This window comes from Pseudorca crassidens, chromosome 9 (assembly GCF_039906515.1).
Source record: "Pseudorca crassidens isolate mPseCra1 chromosome 9, mPseCra1.hap1, whole genome shotgun sequence".
In the NCBI taxonomy this organism is placed as follows: domain Eukaryota; kingdom Metazoa; phylum Chordata; class Mammalia; order Artiodactyla; family Delphinidae; genus Pseudorca; species Pseudorca crassidens.
In genome coordinates, this window is record NC_090304.1 from 30,779,755 (window position 1) to 30,797,462 (window position 17,708).

The following is a 17,708-nucleotide window of genomic DNA, read 5'->3' on the forward strand; positions in this document are numbered from 1 at the left end:
GAATGAAATTAGAACTCTCCCTAACACCATACACAAAAATAAAATCAAAATGGATTAAAGACCTAAATGTAAGGCCAGACACTATCAAACTCTTAGAGGAAAACATAGGCAGAACTCTCTATGGCATAAATCACAGCAAGATCCTTTTTGACCCACCTCCTAGAGAAACGGAAATAAAACCAAAAATAAACAAATGGGACCTAATGAAACTTCAAAGCTTTTGCACAGCAAAGGAAACCATAAACAAGACAAAAAGACAACCCTCTGAATGGGAGAAAATATTTGCAAATGAAGCAACTGACAAAGGATTAATCTCCAAAATTTACAAGCAGCCCATGCAGCTCAATATCAAAAAAACAAATAACCCATTCCAAAAATGGGCAGAAGACCTAAATAGACATTTCTCCAAAGAAGATATACAGATTGCCAACAAACACATAAAAGAATGCTCAACATCATTAATCATTAGAGAAATGCAAATCAAAACTACAATGCAATATCACCTGACACCAGTCAGAATGGCCATCATCAAAAAGTCTAGAAACAATAAATGCTGGAGAGGGTGTGGAGAAAAGGGAACCTTCATACACTGTTAGTGGAAATGTAAATTGATACAGCCACTGTGGAGAACAGCATGGAGGTTCCTTAAAAAATGAAAAATAGAACTACCATACGACCCAGCAATCCCACTACTGGGCATATACCCTGAGAAAACCATAATTCAAAAAGAGACATGTACCACAATGTTCACTGCAGCTCTATTTACAATAGCCAGGACATGGAAGCAATCTAAGTGTCCATTGACAGATGAATGGATAAAGAAGACGTGGCACATATATATGATGGAATATTACTCAGCCATGAAAAGAAACGAAATTGAGTTATTTGTAGTGAGGTGGATGGACCTAGAGTCTGTCATACAGAGTGAAGTAACTCTGAAAGAGAAAAATAAATACCGTATGCTAACACATATATATGGAATCTAAAAAAAAAAAAAAATGATCATGAAGGACCTAGGGGTAAGACGGGAATAAAGACACAGACCTACTAGAGAATGGACTTGAGGACACGGGGAGGGGGAAGGGTAAGCTGAGATGAAGTGAGAGAGTGGCATGGACATATATACACTACCAAATGTAAAATAGCTAGTGGGAAGCAGCCGCATAGCACAGGGAGATCAACTCGGTGCTTTGTGACCACCTAGAGGGGTGGGATAGGGAGGGTAGGAGGGAGGGATATGCAAGAGGGAAGAGATATGGGGACATATGTATATGAATAACTGATTCACTTTGTTATACAGCAGAAACTAACACACCATTGTAAAGCAATTATACTCCAATAAAAATGTTAAAAAAAGATTAAAAAAAAGAGAGTGTGTGGCCCATGGTCCTGCCCACCAAACTGGGAAGACTAGGAGGAGGGGCAGGAGGAAATAAATGTTTTTCATGATTATCCTAATATTATATATTAATTTTATAATTAATAGATAATAAAAATCACTTGAATACTACCACATAGACATAACCACTCCCTTTATTTATTGTAGTCCCCTTTAGCATTGTTTGTTCTTTGTTTCTTACAGAATTGCCAGAACAATTTTCCCCCAACTACCCTAAAACATACCAATCTGGCAACCTTTTTGGAGAGGATTTATTCAACTCAAGATCTTAGACAGAAAAAATCTAACGTGATCCTCTACCGGTAACTCTGGCTTCCTTCTATAAAATTTCAAATAAAAATAAATGAAATAAATGTTGCTGTTGGGAATTATTTGTTTTGGAAAAACAGCTTACTGTTTCCACCAGGGCTAAGTCTTCAGGGAAATCCTGGACATTCATCCCTGTGACAGAATTCCTGGCCTGTGACTCAAGGGGCAGATGAGGTTATGCTTTCAGTGCTTACAAGAAACTAAATTCACTGGGTAATTACTTGTCTACACAGTCCAAATGGAAAGAGTTAAATGCACTTGGAGACACTCAGGGAAGTGGTATGAATCTCTGGTGTGTTATGGTCTATTTATTCCTTCATTTATTATTTTATTCTTCAGGAAATATTTATTTTATTTATTTTTTTACATTGTTTTATAGTTTATTTTTAAAATGACAGTAACAAATGGCCTTCCCTTGTTGGGGAATGACATATCTACTTTCAGTCAATAGGGACTTAAAAAGTAACAGCATTTTGTCCAAATTGAACTTACATAATTGCACAAAAGTCATACAAAGCATTAAGAAATGCTCACAAAGACTGCAGTTCTCTCAGCTTCTCATGAAGCACACCCCAAGAGGCCTTGGTTTCAGTGGGGACCCCTGATCTGCATAATACTGATGCTAACCCCAAGTTCCCCAGTGACACATAGGCAGAGGTGAGAGGAGCCAGGAAGACACATGTGCTTTGGGACAGTGGAATTCTGCCCTACAATTAGGGTTTAATGATGTATTCACCTTCTCATATTAGGATTAGTAAACAATTCAGCTGGAAGTATATTTGTCCAGGCTTAAAACTTAACCCTATCAGCTTAAGTTTTGGGATACAGATCCCACTTCAGGAAACTAAAATCAAAACAAATAAACAAAACTAAACAAAAAACACACCGTAAAAACCTCTTCCAAGCAAGAGGTTGCTTGGAAACCTCTTGGGCCACCATCCTGGGCCCTCATTTAGTTTCTAACATGCACACACAAAGAAGTTACCTTATCATTGATCATATGCCAGTTGAGGGATGGTAGACAGAGTCTCACTCAAATCCCACCTCTTGTTTTATGGACAGCAGTTACTGGAAACCTGTGTTACAAAGGACTCTGAGGTCACAGCTGGAACTGGTGGGACAGCCACTATGCTGTACTTATGTGACATGGACACAGGACAGGGAGAGGCACTCATACATCATATTTGCAATCTTTCTATTATTAGGAAAGCTAAGGAGGATGTTGGTTATGTATGTTTTGAAAAACATAACAAAGCCCAATTTTTCTATTTTAATGAGTTGCAATGTCTTTATCTGGGGATTTAACTTATTTTTTGGATCTTAAACCCAATTAAGATGTAATGTCTATAGTAGGAGTTTTCCTTTTCTGACCTTACAAAAATTAATAAAAAAGATAACAATGTTTTGAAAGAAGACACACAAAGAGAACTTTAAGTCACCATGAGAAGTACCTTCCTAACGTGGGTATGACTATGAGAAGAGGAGAGTTATTATTCTATTTCTACTGCTGTGTTTCAAATAAAAAACCCAGTCCCAGTTTAATTATAGAGAAAAATAACAATTCCTGAAGTAAAACCATAAAACTATGTGGCAGAGGCCATCTAGATATACTTCTTTCCTTTCGATTATTGTTAATATTATTGTTAATATTTCAGCTGTATCTCTTCAATTCAGGGAGAAAAATTCCAATGTAACATTTGAAGCATTTTTTAAAAATTAAGGTTTTCATTAGAAGAGCTTGGTGTATATATGAAGTATTTATTATACTGAAACATGGAGGGAGATGTGCAGCATGTCTGTGGTAAGGCTGAGAATGAACAAGATTCCAGCACTGTGCACAATTATCTGCTCAACCAATCCTGAATAGATCAGACAGTCCCTAAACCACTGCTCTGAGACGCTCACTGTGTCACTTCTTTCTTTTTGTTTTTTTTGTGGTACGCGGGCCTCTCACTGTCGCGGTGTCTCCCGTTGCGGAGCACAGGCTCCGGACGCGCAGGCTCAGCGGCCGTGGCTCACGGGCCCAGCCACTCCGCGGCATGTGGGATCTTCCCGGACCGGGGCACGAACCCGTGTCCCCTGCATCGGCAGGCGGACCCTCAACCACTGCGCCACCAGGGAAGCCCACTGTGTCAGTTCTTGAAGGTCCTGATCGTCTGATGCAAATGTTAGCTGCTGTGGTTAATCGGGGACTCAAAGGACAATATGCCTGGGTCAGGGACTATAAATCACTAGAAAAATTCCACAACGGTCATTCTACGTGTGACTTGCAACACCTGTAGAACTCGCCAGGAATCCAGCCAGAAGTCTGCTTCATGTCCAAGTAGGCTGCTATTCATAAGAGCCACCTAAGCTTTTAGCTAGAAAGTTGAAGACTACAGAAAATGATTTATAGGAAGAAAAGGAAATTCCTTATTCCAGGATTGTAAGTGAACAAAGGAAACCCAATTCCAGAAACAGGTTGTTGAGGCCACAGAGGCTGAGGGAGTGAGAAGCCAGAGTTGTGGGTTTCTTTTCAGTGCCCTCTTAGAAAGTAACAAGCACAGGACTGAAAAGTTGGAGGTGGGTGAGGAGAGCAGGCGCAGGGGTGATGACTCCAGCTGTGCAGCCATGCGTTCCCACAGCTGCTGAGCAAGCCAAGCATTGGTGCGTGAGCACTGTCAGGACACAATTTGTATCACTTTGGTTGCTAACATTATCTTTGTCTCCCGATGAAGTCACTGCCTGTCTGCTTTGGGCTCTGTACCTTGGGTTTCTCCGACAAGACGGGCAAACCTCTAGCACTGCAAGGAGTGTTAATCTCCTAGCCCGTTCTTCCCTAAAGCAAATATTTTCTTAAAAATTTTCGAATTTAGGGCTTCCCCTTATGACAGAAGCTCCCAAATAACCTATTTGCAGTAGTCTCGCCCTGTTCACTTTGCAAAGTGAGTTTTATATAATTGCATCCAGTGCTGTGTTGAGGAAAACATGAGTCTTTACCATTGTCCTTCCAGTGCTAACGTCCAAGGAAGGAAAGGATCACAGGGTGTTTACAGGTACTGGGTGGGTTGCATATTTTGTTTTTATCGGCATTAAAGGAAATCACAGAATAATAACCTGTCTGTCTGAATACGGGCTGCCATTCCTCTGACTTTAATAGGGTAAGTAGAGGATCTGCCCTTGGCCAGGGAAGCAGCTTCAAGGGTGTGCTCTGAGGGTCAATGCATTAAGAATCTATAAAGAAAGCATGGATGTCTGGGAAAGGAATCATCTTTAGATTGAGAACAGATGGATGGAGGTCTGGATCTATAGCAGACACAGATATACTTTTCTTTCTTTCATTTCCTTCCTTATCAAGAATCTAAACACCTTCCAGGTCCCAGGCAACCACATACTAAGAAAGGCTCAAAAGTGTTTTGTTCAATAGCTAGTGTTGCTGGAATCTGGACTGTGGCTGAATGGTGTGACTGTAGGACACCAATGCCCTGAAGGCTCACGTGGCTCCAGTAGGTATGTGGGCTCCTGGATAGGTAGGCAGGTGTCATAGAAGGTACGTACTGGCCACCCACAATCACTGATGCGTGGTTTTCAGTGTAGGCAAAGACCTTGGTGATTGGCTCAAAATATATAAGCATTATCCAAAAATCTTATGATATTAGGTGGATCTCAGGAAAAGTGCAGAAGGGGAAGGACCTGGAGAGAATTTATCCATGTGTTAAGTGGAATGCATGGACATATGTAACCAAGATCTTTCTTTACATCTTAAAACTAAACTTGTCTGAGTCATTAATTCTACAGAATTAATGTTACTAAAGTTGTAGTAATACACCATCCAAAAATTCATTTTCCCAGATTTCTAGCTACATAAAACAAAAAAGACCACATACACAATTTCATACACTCATATAGCGCTGCACTCCCCAGCGGAACACATATATAAATGTCCACACAGAGACCCCCAGAAAACACACGTGCACAGAGGCCAACGTCCACCCCTCCTGAACCTGATATGCATGTGGGTCGCAATGAAGGTCAAGGCCCTACTGCATATCTGTTCGATGTCATTCATCTCTTTGGGACAATCTGCAGAAAGGATGAGAGGTGAGTCCTCAGTTACCACTACATCATCCTCAATCCATACACCAAGACCACGGAACTTCTCAGGGTCATCTTTGTCATCCTCCGGAATATAAATACCTGCCTCCACTGTGATTACCATACCAGGCTGCAGAGGGAGGGAGCAGGGCATGTCTGGGCTGCTGTGGACCTCCATCCCGAGGTAATGGCCAACATGATGCAGGCAGTATTTTCGAGCAGCCTTGAAGGCATTATTTTCCTTAATGTTCTTCATGATCCCCAACTCTTTAAGCTTCTGTCCTATCAGTGTTAGCATCATGCTGTAGACGTTATCCAAGCTTGTTCCAGGGGAGCAGAGAGTCAGAAAATCCCTCTGGACTTCTGCAACAGCTTCATAGAGTTCTGCCTGAGGTGCCGTGAACCTGCCATTGACAGGCCAGGTACGAGTGATGTCACTCACTTAGCAAGAAGACTCACAACCTCCATCCAGCAGCACCATTTCCCCATCCTCGATGCGTTGATTGTTCTTTGCATAGTGCAGAGTGTTTGACCCATTACCTCCAGCAACCACAGGTGGGTAGGCTAAGACGTCTGCACCACGGGCCCGGCACTCAAATTCAAACTTAGCATAAAGGAAGCCTTCCTCTACAGGGGCTTTACTGGCAAACATGATCTCTATGAAAGCCTGTGATGTCAGCTTCCCAGTAATCTGCATTTGTTCAATTTCTGCAGGAGATTTTGGGGGGGGGGCATTCATATATATATATATTTAACATCTTTATTGGAGTATAATTGCTTTACAATGGCGTGTTAGTTTCTGCTGTATAACAAAGTGAATCAGCTATACATAAACATATGTCCCCATATCTCCTCCCTCTTGTGTCTCCCTCCCTCCCACCCTCCCTATCCCACCCCTCTAGGTGGTCACAAAGCACCGAGCTGATCTCCCTGTGCTATGTGCCTGCTTCCCACTAGCTATCTATTTTACATTTGGTAGTGTATATATGTCCATGCCGCTCTCTCACTTCGTCCCAGCTTACCTCTCCCCCTCGCCGTGTCCTCAAGTCCATGCTCTACGTCTCTGCAGGAGGTTTGATCAGCCTGAGGCGCTGTACCAGCTGCTGCACAGCCCGAACCTTGTTCTTGCTCCTGGCTTTGACCTCTGCCAACTGCTTCATGTAGTCACAGTGGAGCTGTGTGAGCCGGCCTCATCCAGTCATACCACAGTGTACGTGTCTCAGCTTTCAGTTTCGATCCAACATGTTGAAATTCTTCCAGCGTATAGGCTTCGTCCCCTCCAGTTAGAGCTGTTTCTCCATCGGTACCAGATCGGGGGCCATCCCAAAGTTCTTGGATGGGATCTCTCTGAGGCACAAACAGCATGGCCTTGTGTGCTGGTAACTGATGGCGGGGAGGCTTTGAAGGACCAGAATGCTATCAGACTCTTGGAATTCACACAGGTACAGGAAATCGTTGTCTTGGTGGAAAGTATAGGGGATATCATTGCTCATATAGTATGTAGGGTTGGACAGCAGTACCACTGTGTGGTCTGTACCACTCTGCCCTTGTGCTTCCTCGTAGATCAGAGCTATTAGTTTGTGTCTACGAAGTGCATATTCCACCTGGAATAGTCCTGGCGTCACCTCCCCTGGTCTGAGGAGGTGTGGGTGTGTAAAGGGCCTGGGCTGGCCTAAGTATCAGTTTGGAATCCTCCTCTCTCGGATGGGCTGCAGGGAGTACCTTCGCTGTGAACATGACATGCATCTGGAGAGGCTGCGGACGCTTGCTACTGCGGGAACAAGCTTAGTTGCTGAGAGTAGTCAAGGCATTACTGCCATGCTTGCGCTTCAGGAAGGAAACACGGAAAACTCAGGAAATATTTATTGAGCACCTACCATATACCAGGTCCTGAGGTAAGTGCCAGGGATCCAATGGTAAGCAAAATGGTCATTAATTCCCCAATTTGTTCAGTGAGGGGGGCAAATCATTAAGCAAATAGTTTCACAAATACATATATAAAAGCCATGATGAAAAGTCCATCAGTGAGTAGCTATTAAATGCTTACTGTATACTCATCCTTGTGCTTGGTGCTGTGGGAACTACCAAGAGGGCTTAGATGACATTCATCCTCAACATTGTTACCATCCAACTGGAGAAGCTTGTGCTCTCTGAAGTGATGAAAGACCACAAGTACCCATCTGTGTAGTGCAGATGTGGTATGATGGGAGATCAGCAAAAGAAGAAGTCAATGTTGGAGCACATTGTTTTTAATTTGGAAAAGTAATAAATAATAGGGATATATGTATAGCTGATTCACTTTGTTATAGAGCAGAAACTAACACACCATTGTAAAGCAATTATACTCTAATAAAGATGTTAAAAATATATATAACATGTAAAACACATTCAAATCGTACATTAATAGTGTCTCTTTCCTACCACCAACCTGTTGGCTCAATAGGTGTTAACAGTTTCTCGTGCATTCTTCTAGGAATTTTTCATGCATTCTTGAGACTATATACACTCCATAAATATTATCCTTGTTTTGAATTCCAATTGTAATACATAATTTCTGTTGCTTATGTTAACTCCAGAAGAACTTATAAACTACAAAGCTAAGATCTATGCATATTTAGAAAATGCAAATGATATAAAAATTTATTCAGTGAAAGTCAAAGCCTCTTCTCAGAAGTAACTGTGGTTTATTGTGTTTCTTTCTTGAAAAAACTGTATCCACATGCCATCATAGAAATAGAAAAAAAGAAAAGACTTGGTTCGTCAACTCATGCATTCAAGAAATAAGACTTGCGTAGTTTCTGCTCACTAATGGAGCTTTTTCTGGGCCATCACTTAGCATGGGGGTAGAGACAAAATCTCAGCCAATGTGGGACCTGCCACTTTCTTCAACATTGTACTTAAATTCTGAGTGAGCTTACAAAGTACCAAGGCACTGGGACCCACATCATCTGGTGCCTTTTGGCTGGTTTTCCACGCACGTTGACTATCGTTGAGACATTCTTTTTCCTATCTGCCTTGCCCTTTTGGGTCAGTGCTATTTTCCACCTTTTGCACACTTCTCTGGGCCACAGGCAAGGCTGGAAGGGGTCCTCCTGCCTGCACACGTCTTGTTGTCATTCTGTCGTGGGATATTCCTGTCTCCTTCCAAAGTGTCTAGAGTTTGGATGCCTCCTTGAGACCCTACACAGGAAAGATGAGACAGACCCTTCCACTGACACTTCCTATATCATTAACCCTTTCTTGTATCTCATCCCTCTACCTCACCCTCACCTGGGATATCTTTTTCATGACTTGTGGCTGGGGGCTGGGAGATCTCTCTTCAAATACAGTTATCCTTTCTGGCTAAACTCTAAATCTTCTCTTATTGGCTTAAATTTTTAGATACTAAAGCCAAGAAGAGACCTAAAGACGAGTTCTACTTTTCTGCACTATCTCATCCCTTCTAGAAGACAATGATTATGGAGATTACCGTTACTTAGGTGGTGAGGCCTGGGGATAATGAAGCATAAAATAAAAAGAGAAACTGTTAATATAAAAAGATCTTATCCTAACACATAGCCTAAATCTCAGCTTGCTAACTTGCCTTGAAATCCATTTCTGGAGTTTGTGTTGTCAAGTGCACCCAGTCAAGGCACAGTGGCTGTGAAATAGATGGAAAGTGAGGTTGGAGCCTGGATTCTAGTCTCCACCTTGCTCACAACCAACCCTATGACCTTAGGCAAGTGTCTCCCTCTATTAGACTGCAATTTGATCAATTGAAAGATGAATAGGTTAGAGTATGACATTGAATTGGATAGGAAATATCCTTTTGCTAATATTAATGGTAAGTATTATTCTGTAAGGTATTTGCAGAATGAGTGTGTGAGTGTGTGTGTGTGTGTGTGTGTGTGTGTGTGTGTGTGTGGTGAGTCACAGCGTAAAGTGTATTTCTCAGGGGAGCTGTGATCAGAAAGTTTGGAAGTCACTGGACTAGAGGACACTATCCTACAGGTGTGTAAGTAATTGGCCAACAATTGTGAAAATAAAAGATGCTGAGATTTTTATAGCTGTGGCCTGCTGGTGCTATAGGCTATGAGGATCGAGCTGCTTCTTCCCACTTATGCCAAAGCAACCCACTTAACCCTCAGTTATTTCTTCTTCTCTAGACTAATTTAATTTTGTATATTTTAATTCTCTTCTTTTTTCTCTCTTCTGTTTCCCTCTTCCCTCTCTTCCTTCTTTCTTTCCCCCTCTAGTTCTCCTCTGTTCTCCCCCTTTCCTTCCACCGTGTTGCCTTGTGGGTACAGATTTCATTGACATGCTTTCCCTCACGTCAGCACTAAAGACATCTAAGATATAGTTAAGCCTTTACAATAAATGCTGCAGACCTTTTCTACTCAGTGTGGGCCATTGGCCAGCTGCCTCAGCATCACCTGGGAGCCTGTTAGAAGGCAGTAGCTCAGGTCCTGCCTCAGACTTCCTGCAGTAGAATCTGCATTTTCACAAAACACTGTGAGTCTTATGAACATTCAAGTATGAGAAACACTGACCACCTTCTTAAACTAAACGAACATCAGAAAAATCTGTCATCAAATCCTTAAACCCACTTATCCACAGATGCTTCCCATCATCATGGTCACGGAAGGTGTTCCACTCCTTGGAAAATAGATGGGTTTAGGGGTGGGGCAGGTGTGGAGAAACGGGGGTTTGGATGTCTACATAGGGGAGGTGGTGGCTTTCCCTGGGCCTCTGGACAACGGATGTTTACTTATGGAGGCAAACGTCTGGCTGTCTTGATAAATATCAAGTCTTCTCTTGTTTGTCAAGGCATGATGGGTGATGTGGTTTGTGATTTCACGACCTGTTGTATGTTAGACACCAGCTTGAGCACATGGTAGTTGGTTTCATTTGGCTCGGAAAGGGGTATCCTTCTACTTGTTTTCCTTCCCTGGGAAACGTGGAACAACTTGGAGGTCAGCCACTGAGGATGCATCTGTTACAAGGAGGGTGGCAAGTCCTTGATTTCTTGGGACAGTCCCAGGTTGACACCCACTTCCCAGAAAAAAAGTATTAATAGTGGCCACTTTTATGTTCAAATGTGTCTCCCATAAATTGTGGTCACACCAGTTATAATAGATTCCAGAAGGAAGCAGACCTCTCTAAGGGACAGGGTAAAAATGAATCTAACAAATGGGAGAGAGAAACACCCCTGATTCTATTGGTTGCCAAGGCCCAATGCCAGAAAAAAGATTTCCCTTCAGTCAATGGCACTGATAGTAGATATTCGAGGGTGTTTTGGTTAGCTGGAGTGTTTTGAGCAATTCCCAGATTAATGCTACTTCTAAGATTTTGCCTTATCATCTTGGTCTACCTTCTGGCTTCTCCAGGTTGGGTTGTCTTTCTGGCTCGGTTGCCTCCACCTAGGACGAGACCATGTTTTTGACTCCCTTGAACTTCTGTTGCCACCACAGCGAAGAACGCATTTCTGTGAATCTTAGATGGCTTCTTTGGTCTTTGCGTCTCCTGATTCACACTTACAATAGATGAGAGAGGGCTCCAAAGAGCTGAAATGCTTTACACTCTAGATTGGGAATCAGAAGCTAATTTATAAGTGCTAGCAAGGAGGCACAACATGTTTAGACCAATTTATGGCACTGAAATTCTGAAACCGAAACTAGATTTGACACCAGATGGTTATGAGCGGTAAGATGGAGAGCCCTCAAGACACAATCTTCCCAGGACTTCCCAGCATATTCATTTTCGATTCTTCCTGATGCATTTGAAGGGCCATAAAGCAGATCGCATGATCCAGTGCTCTAGGCTCTCAAGCTCCTCCTTGCACTTGGCTCCTGCCTAGTTAAGGTGGGGCTCAGAAAATACTTTTTCCCTTCCTGTCCCACCCAGAAGCCACTAGGCGAACATTCTGGTGGTGCTAATGGAACTTCAGAGCTGAGTTTTGTTTCTCAATCCTGGGACAGGCCCTGGCAGATCTGAGATGAGGAAGCACAAACAGGTGGGCTCTGAGGGATGTCTGCTCTTGGCTGGAACACATTGTGATGCTGTCTCGGGGAGTTGGTATTTATTTTTCCAGTCATGCTTAGTGCTGGGAGGTGTTAGATTTCATTAAAGCCTTCATGACTCATGACCCCAGGAGAGCTTGGATTTCATTTCCCCACCTCCTCAACCCCATCTGCCTTGCTCTTCAAAATGAAAATAGCAGAATCTCTTAGAGTGGGCACTTGTTGAAAGGGACGTCTCTTGATCAATTAGAGGGAAGCCCTTTACAAATTCAAAAGCACCACCTTGTTGGGAGGTGGGATTGTCATTCTGAGGAATTTGTTTGTGGACGTTGATTTTCCACAAATGTTTTTGAATAACCAAACTAAACTTATCTTTCAAAACAGTCCCATTGGAGGCTTGTCTCCTTTCTCAACATTTGCTGCAAGTGCAAGGGCTCAGAGAGTATTTGGAATTACCTTTAGAGCCAGTTTTGGAGACACAGGAGAGATTTGGTTCCCATTAAGTTTTACCTCATTTTTGACCTAAACACCCCTGTCTGGCTTGGTCTCCACGCTCATTCATCAGACTTGGTACGAGATGTCAGTTGGCTTTTCCAGAAATCAAAACTTCCCTCCACAGGTTGGAGTCTTGCCATTATTGAGGAGATTTAATAGAGTATTACTAAGACTTTTCAGGCAAGTTCCAAAGGGGAGTTTTAGAAATTCACTGAATTTTAAGCTATGTCTCTGGGACAAGGGTCCAGCTTTAAGAGATGACCAGTGTGGAAGTCAATACTTATTTGGAAAACACACACACACACACACACACACACACACACTCACAGACCAATAGATATATTACAGAGATCTTAATCATGTCACCTCTTACCATTACCCTAGTGTATTAACATACAATTTTTTGTTATTTATCTTGTTTGGTTTTGTTTGGGCAAGAGTAGCCAGAAAGTAATCAGTAATTTGTTCATTAACTCATTTATTATTTATTCATTGATTCAGTCAGTCAGTCAAAATCTGCTTGGCATTTGACTTTCAATAGCACAAAAAGACATGGTCACTGACCTGATTGCAATAGGAGAGATAGTTGAACATTAATTAAAGAATCACCCCAATAAATGTAAATAAAATAAGACCCACTGTGATAAGTGCTGTGGAGGAGAGGAACATACATGGCGCTAAAGATAGTCTAAAGGAGAATGTGCCTGGACAGGAAGGATCTGAAGGAGGAGGGGCAGGGATTTGGTGAAGGGGAGGGGAGTGTAGGCGCTTTCCAGGTAGAGGACAGCTTATGCAAACCTCCTACAGCAGGAGAGATGATGGAGCATTGGAAGAACCGAAAGAAGTACAGTGTGGTGTCTGCTCAGAGCATGGCAGGACATGAGGATGGAGACACCAGCAGTGGAGAGACCACATGGGACCTTATAGGTATGGGGACCCCAGGATTTCTTCTCTAGACCAAAACACCTGTGAACGTAAGATGAAGGGCTATTGATAATGACCCGAATAGGCATAAATTCCAACTATTCTGGGCAAACCAGGACATATGCTCCTCTTACTTAAAGACCATGCTAGGGATTTTGGTCTTCATCTCAAAAGCAGTGTTAAACAGAGTTTAAGTTTGGGGATGAGAATGAGGGCAGGATCGCATTTCGAAAAGATCTTCCAGGTTACACGGTCAGGACAGCACTGGTGGTCATTTCCTTAATTACCAAGAGCCCTAGTTTGATTTGGATAAATCTTTATGCTCCAACCTCCCTTCTCTGCTCTCATCCCAGTGCCCAGCACACATCTGTGCAGCAGCTGCACAGCTGGGATTCCAGAGGCTCCGCCTAATTTGTAGAATGATGGGGACGGTGCCTGGCAATGGAGTGCTTCCATTAGAGCTGCTCATGTTCACGTTGTAAGCTTGATGCCTTCCACATGCTCCTGTTTTATTCTGACCCTCCTGGGGTCAGGCCAGTAATTAACTCTTTGGAGGAATTTGGTCTAACCTAGTGTCTTTCATGGCTAAAAGTTTCAGAAAAATGGGGCCTGTGCATGTAAATCAATGGGAACAATGTCTTGAACCCACAAGGGGCTTTATTCACATGCCGACGTCTCTTCTTGAATTTCTTCTGGTTTTTTTTTTTCCTGCACTAGACTTTATCTTTTCTTTTCTTCTTTTTTTTTTTTTTAGAGTATAATTGCTTTACAATGGTGTGTTAGTTTCTGATTTATAACAAAGTGAATCAGTTATACATATACATATGTTCCCATGTCTCTTCCCTCTTGCGTCTCCCTCCCTCCCACCCTCCCTATCCCACCCCTCCAGGCGGTCACAAAGCACTGAGCTGATCTCCCTGTGCTATGCGGCTGCTTCCCACTAGCTATCCACTTTACGTTTGGTAGTGTATATATGTCCATGCCTCTCTCTCGCTTTATCACAGCTTACCCTTCCCCCTCCTACTAGAGAATGGTCTTCTCTGTCTTTTGTAGAGTGGCAGAATTAAAGGGGGATTTAAGAGATATGAATTCCTTCCTAGGCCCACTAGGGAGTGGTTGTCCCAGCTCTGACTGAGCTCTTCTGGGGACCTGGAGCATGTCCCCTCCTAGGATGCTGTCCTGGCTTTGCTCACTCCCCTCTCTCTCTCCATTTCCACCCTTCCAGCCTGAGCCACCATCTTCTCTCACCTGGACCACTGCAGTGGCCTCTACTGGTCTCCCTGCTTCTGCTGCAGCCTCTCTCCTATCTATTCTCCACACCTTGGCCAGAGGGCACTTTTAAAAACAAAAATCAGTCAGGTTGGTCCCTGTTTAAGCCTCTTAACAGCTTCTCATTGCCTTCTGATTAAAATCTACTCTTCTTGTTCTCCCCACAAAGCTCTGCTTTCTACCTATGTCTCCAAACTTCTCTCTCATTGTTATCCCCCTCACACACTGTGTTCCAGCCCCAATACCTTCTTTCGTTTTTTCAGACACACAAACTCGTCTCTTTGCCCCAGAGCTGTTGCCTGGAACACTCTTTCCATGACTATGAAACTGGCGCCTCATTCCTTAGGCCTCCACGAAACGGCACCTACATGGAAAGGTTTGTTCTGACTGTTTGCTTGTGCCGCATTCCTCTTACTCACCTTTGTCCTTTTACTGTTTATGACATACAAACTTGTAATTTTTTGTTAGTTTCATTGTTTGTTTTGCTTCAGCCTGTCTCTGAGGGCAGGGGCCATGACTGTCTTGCTCACAGCTATATTCTCAGTACCCAGCACAGCGCTAGCATGTAGTAGGTGTGCTCAATAAATATTTGTGGAATAAATGAACAAATGACAGTGGATTACTTTTTGTTTAACAGCTCCATGTGCTATGAAGTAACTTCTTTCTTTTTAAAAAATGAAGTAGGGCTTCCCTGGTGGCGCAGTGGTTGAGAGTCTGCCTGCCAATGCAGGGGATACGGGTTCGAGCCCTGGTCTGGGAAGATCCCACATGCCACGGAGCAACTGGGCCCGTGAGCCACAACTACTGAGCCTGGGCGTCTGGAGCCTGTGCTCCGCAACAAGAGAGGCCACGATAGTGAGAGGCCCACGCACCGCGATGAAGAGTGGCCCCCGGGCTTCCCTGGTGGCACAGTGGTTGAGAGTCCGCCTGCCGATGCAGGGGACACGGGTTCGTGCCCCTGTCCGGGAAGATCCCACATGCCGCGGAGCGGCTGGGTCTGTGAGCCATGGCCGCTGAGCCTGCACGTCTGGAGCCTGTGCTCCGCAACGGGAGAGGAAAATGAGTGGCCCCCGCTTGCCACAACTAGAGAAAGCCCTCGCACAGAAACGAAGACCCAACACAGCCAAAAATAAATAAATAAATAAATTCATAAAAAACGAAGTAATTTCTTATTAGAACCTTATATTCATGGTTATCTTTGATTACAGTTCTCTTGAGAATTCCCTTTTCATAATGAAGCCCCTTCCTGCCCCCATATTTGAAGACCATTACCTTGTCCATTCTAAGGTTTCTTTTCTCTCTTCAGAAAATCCCAAGATCTGAAGTTACCATACGATCCAGCAATCCCACTCCTGGGCATATATCTGGAAAAAGACAAAAGGTCTAATTCAAAAAGATACAGGCACCCCAATGTTCACAGCACCACTATTCACAATAGCCAAGACATGGAAGTAACCTAAGTGTTCATCAAAAGATGAATGGATAAAGAAGATGTGGTGCATATATACAATGCCATATTACTCAGCCATAAAAAAGAATGAAATAATGCCATTTGCAGCAACATGGATGGACCTAGAGATTATCATACTAAGTGAAGTAAGTCATACAAAGACAATTATATGATATCACTTATATGTGGAATCTAAAAAAGGGTACAAATGAACTTATTTACAAAACAGAAATAGACTCACAGACATAGAAAACAAACTTATGGTTACCAAAGGGGAAGGTGGGGAGGGATAAATTGAGGATAAGCGATTAACAGATGCACACTACCATCAAAAAATAAATCCCTAGTTCTTTCAACTCTTACCCTATAATGTGCTGTCTTCTTTGATGCATCTTATTGTTCTTTCAGCCTATCAAATTCTTTTTGGATTCAGAACCTGTCATCTACCATAGTGGCTATGCTTCCCACCTCCTGGGCCATTCACACACTTGATAAATATGCTAGCTAAGAAAGTATGTTGACTGTCCTTAGGGAGAGTCCTTTCTTCAGGCATTAATAACTTAATGAGCCCATGGAAAAAATTAGAGACCTTTCCATTAAATAGAAAGCCAAGAGTTAAATGCTTCAACTAAGAAACAAAATCTGTCTATAGCTGTCTAGGTAACATTTCCGATTGGACGCATTGGCTACTTCACACACTGAACATATTTGAAAGGAAAGTTATAAATTATGATACACAATAGTAGGTGGTCATTTAAATGGTCGTTTTGCAGACTATGTCTCAACATAGAATAATGATTCTGCTATGTGATATATGGTAAATGGCAAGAACACAATGCAAAATTATGTTATGAGCAAATTTTCTTCTCTATCTTGAAATATGTGGCCTTCTCATTTATAATGAAAAACATACATTTATACAAAGGCTTTACTTACATTCCTGTCATAAAATTCAGTGCTTTATATTAAAGAACCTGGCTTTCTCACAGAAATAGGGATTAGGAGATGTTCTGTACATACAACTGGGAGAATCAAACCCCTTCTATCTTATCACTCAGAGGGCTTAAAAATATGTTTGTGTCTAGTTTTCTAAGTCTGTGGTTTCTTTCTTTTGAATGGTTCTGACACTGTTTTTCTATGCAGCTTATTTTTAGGAAAAAGATGTGAAACAGGTAAAGTTTTTTTTTTTTAATTCCCCTTTTCCTTTGACCTTTTCTCTGGCCTCCAGTAATGACGTCACACTGTCCCTACCAGAGCCACTGATTTCATTTGCAGACCTCCTCTTCCTTCTCCTGACCTGTACCAAAGCTTACCTGTCCTGAGTGCCCTTTCCTCATAGCATCTATCTCTGTCTCATTATGCATATTTCCTCAATGCCAAAAGATTATTCATCATTATAAAAATCTATAAGGTTCAGAAAAATATAAAGAAGGAAAACATCATTCGTTTCTCAATCACCCGGAAAGCGTCCCTCTATTAAAAAATACACACACACACACACACACACACACACACACACACACACACAAACACACATCAGAAATCATTTGGTTTAAGGAGTTTATGGATGGTAATGACTTAGTCTCTCTTTCCCCTGTGGTAACTCTTTCTCATTCCAAATCAATAGTGGTCTTTAAATTCCTGACATTGGTGGTCACTCTACTCACTGTAATAGGCCGGCCAGAGCATTTTCTTAGGAAGAAAGGCTGTTAGCCTTCTTCAGATGAAACTAGAAAGGCAGCCACTTACTCCATCTTCTTGGAAGTACATCCCTTCTCCTCAAGACCCC

The 17,708-nt window shown here is 42.6% G+C and overlaps 1 pseudogene; it reads right to left on the reverse strand.

The window, feature by feature from the left end:
- Window positions 1-5,588: 5,588 nt before the first annotated feature.
- Window positions 5,589-7,602, reverse strand: LOC137231115 (xaa-Pro aminopeptidase 3 pseudogene; annotated as a pseudogene).
- Between the last annotated feature and the right edge of the window lie 10,106 nt (window positions 7,603-17,708).